This window comes from Monodon monoceros, unplaced genomic scaffold, assembly GCF_005190385.1.
Source record: "Monodon monoceros isolate NGI ecotype Baffin Bay Population unplaced genomic scaffold, NGI_Narwhal_1 Super_Scaffold_22, whole genome shotgun sequence".
Lineage (NCBI taxonomy): Eukaryota > Metazoa > Chordata > Mammalia > Artiodactyla > Monodontidae > Monodon > Monodon monoceros.
In genome coordinates this window covers 101,040,341-101,043,111 of record NW_021703779.1, presented here as the reverse complement: position 1 = coordinate 101,043,111, position 2,771 = coordinate 101,040,341, and the positions used below count along the sequence as shown (strand labels likewise).

At 43.1% G+C, this 2,771-nt stretch overlaps 1 non-coding gene across 1 annotated transcript; it reads left to right on the top strand.

Annotated features, from left to right (window-relative positions):
- The first annotated feature begins 1,245 nt into the window (after positions 1–1,245).
- TRNAA-CGC lies at positions 1,246–1,318 on the top strand. The gene has a single exon. It is a non-coding gene; the product is annotated as a tRNA-Ala (tRNA).
- The last annotated feature ends 1,453 nt before the right edge of the window (positions 1,319–2,771 follow it).

Below are 2,771 nucleotides of genomic sequence, written 5' to 3'. Positions count from 1 at the left end.
TCCTTTTCCTTTTCTGAATCCCTTCCCCCCACCATAATTATGGCACATTTAGTGTCTACATGAACGAGACAGAACCATCAGTCTGTGAACAGCATCTGGGGACAGAAGTGTCTCCTTATGACATTGACCATTTTACACAACCAATTTTCAAAGATTTGAACCTGCTGCCCCGTCAGTCTCTGAAGCTGATCTTCCCATCTCAACAATTTTCCATTTTAACAGAGGCTGTCAGGGATGAGGATGTTAAGACAGTCAAGTGCTCTTTGCTTCCCTCCAGCCACCAAAAAGCAATTTTCACTAATACTGGTGAGGATTACATTAAAATTGTGTAAAAGAAAGGCATGACCGCATTTTTTTCTTTTGTCTGCTGGTGCTCAGCAGGGCTGTGAAGGTGCTCTCTCCCACTAGCTCCAGGTGCCTAGGCTGACCTGAAATGTTAAAAGCTCAGGGGTTGAGTGGAAAGGAGGACATTCACTCTGGATCACCATAATCCATTACCATTGGTTGAGCCTAAAACTTCACTGACCCAACTTCTCCCACACCATTGTTCGTGCTTTTCTTGGAATTCAGGCTAACCTACCATTTCAGATATTTGGAAGGGGAAAGGCTGGTTCAAAATGATACAAAGTGTAAATCGGTGATTCCCAACTGACTGTTATCAACATGGGATGGGGAGGTACAGGTGTCTGTAAATTTGAAAACGCTCCCCAGATGAATGATCTGATATATCCCAAACACCCAGCCTTCCAGAGCTGTAACTTGTCTTCTTAATTGAAAGCACAGAGTTTGACTTTAATTGCCCTCCTCCCCATCAATCATTGCCAGGTAGAAGTCCTCGGGAGGCCTGTCTAGGGAGAAATGATAAAGCAAAGATCCCCTAAATACATACAGACTCACTTTTAAAACCTAAAACATTCCACTTGCACATTGTACTCTTAAGTAAAACTATTAGCCCTGACAGCAGAAGTGTCAACAGAACTATAATGCACTGATTTGCCACTAGATCTTTTACGTGACCTTGTGTTCTTCGACAAGAATGCCTGAAAAAGGCATTCCCCATGTTTCTAGTAAAAGAGACCTTACGGGCACATTTTGTTTTCAGTAGAAAAAAATCTCCCTGCATTTTCAAATAGCTACTTAAGCTCCAAGAAAATCTTTGTCAAATCAGATCCCCATTTTCACAAAATCTTCTCTATTTAAAACTAGCAGTGGGCATGCTATATTTAAAATGGATAACCAGGGACTTCCCTGGTGGTCCAGTGGCTAAAGCTCTGCACTCGCAATGCAGGGGGCCCAGGTTCAATCCCTGGTCAGGGAACTAGATCCCACATGCCGCAACTAAAAGATCCCACATGCCGCAACTAAGACCCGGCACAGCCAAATAAATAAATATTTAAAAATAAAATAAAGTGGATAACCAACAAGGACCTACAGTATAACATAGGGAGCTCTGCTCAGTATTATGTAACAACCTAAATGGGAAAAGAATTTGAAAAAGAATAGATACATGTATATGTATAACTGAATCACTTTGCTGTACACCCGAAACTAACAAAACATTGTCAATCAACTATACTCCAATATAAAATAAAAAGTTAAAAAAAAAACTTGCAGTGGGCATACTGATCATGGGTTCTGGTCCTTGGCTTTGGTAGGCTAATTTGCCCAAAGGATTGTGTGCAGTGCGTGGCTGAGGCTCTTATAGCCAAGGAAGGTAAGTTACAGCTCTCATTTCCAAACATTGACCTCCCTACTTGGGATAGGATTCTCCCTAAGGTAACCCCCTAACTTCTTTGTGCATTGGTCAGCATATTCTTTCATCATCTTGTATACAATCATTCACTCAAATATTTATAGAATGCCTACTATTTGCCAGTCTATTGGCTGGGTGCTCATGAGAGTACAGCAGTGAGCAAGGTAGTCACACAATGTCTTCCCTCAAAGAGTTCACGAACTAGTGTTTTCCTGGGTCACACTGTCTGATTCTTGACTCAAACTCCTTTCCTAAGTCCTTTACTTGAACCAGGTGTTCCTATCCTGCTCCTTGGACTAACTGTGGGCATTGAATCCAGTCCACAGGGGTCTCCTGCCTTAACCCCATGCCTGAGACCCAAGGCCTAGCCGGAAAGATCTTGATAGGGAAGCAAAGAGGCCAGACAGGTTACCATTACCCCTTGATCTGGAACTATCTTTTGCCCAGTCATGATCTATCCATACCCAGATTCCTGAAACCCACATCACAGGAATCTGATGGCCAGGTGATGATTGTTCCTTTGTCCCTGTGTTCCCTGACACTACCCAATCATTGGAGTTGTATGGAGCTTTGTACATTCAAATTAGTAGTGTGGTCGTAACACCTTGAAATTGATGTCTCAGACCTGTAGGTGGAATAAAGATAGAGACATCACTCAAAACCTGTATCAGTCAGGGTCCCAGCAGGGAGTAGATGGCACACTCAAAATTGGTATTTTGGAGAGTAAAGGTTAATAAATGGACAATTTATAAAGGTGGGGGCAGGGTACCCAGGGCTAGTAACAGGAGTGGGGGATGGTCAGGCCTTTGATGTCATCCCTACAGGTCAGCCTCCCCTCCTGAAGCAGAGTGCAGGGTGGAGAAGGATGGAGAGAGGGTCTGAAGGGGCACATGGAAGCTATCCAGAACAGAAATTCTCATTCAAATTTTGCAGGAATTCAGACCAGAGCTGAGATCAGCGTCTTATGCTTTGATCTGTGAAAACTGGCTTTGGTATGCAAAGGAGTAGGATAAACTAA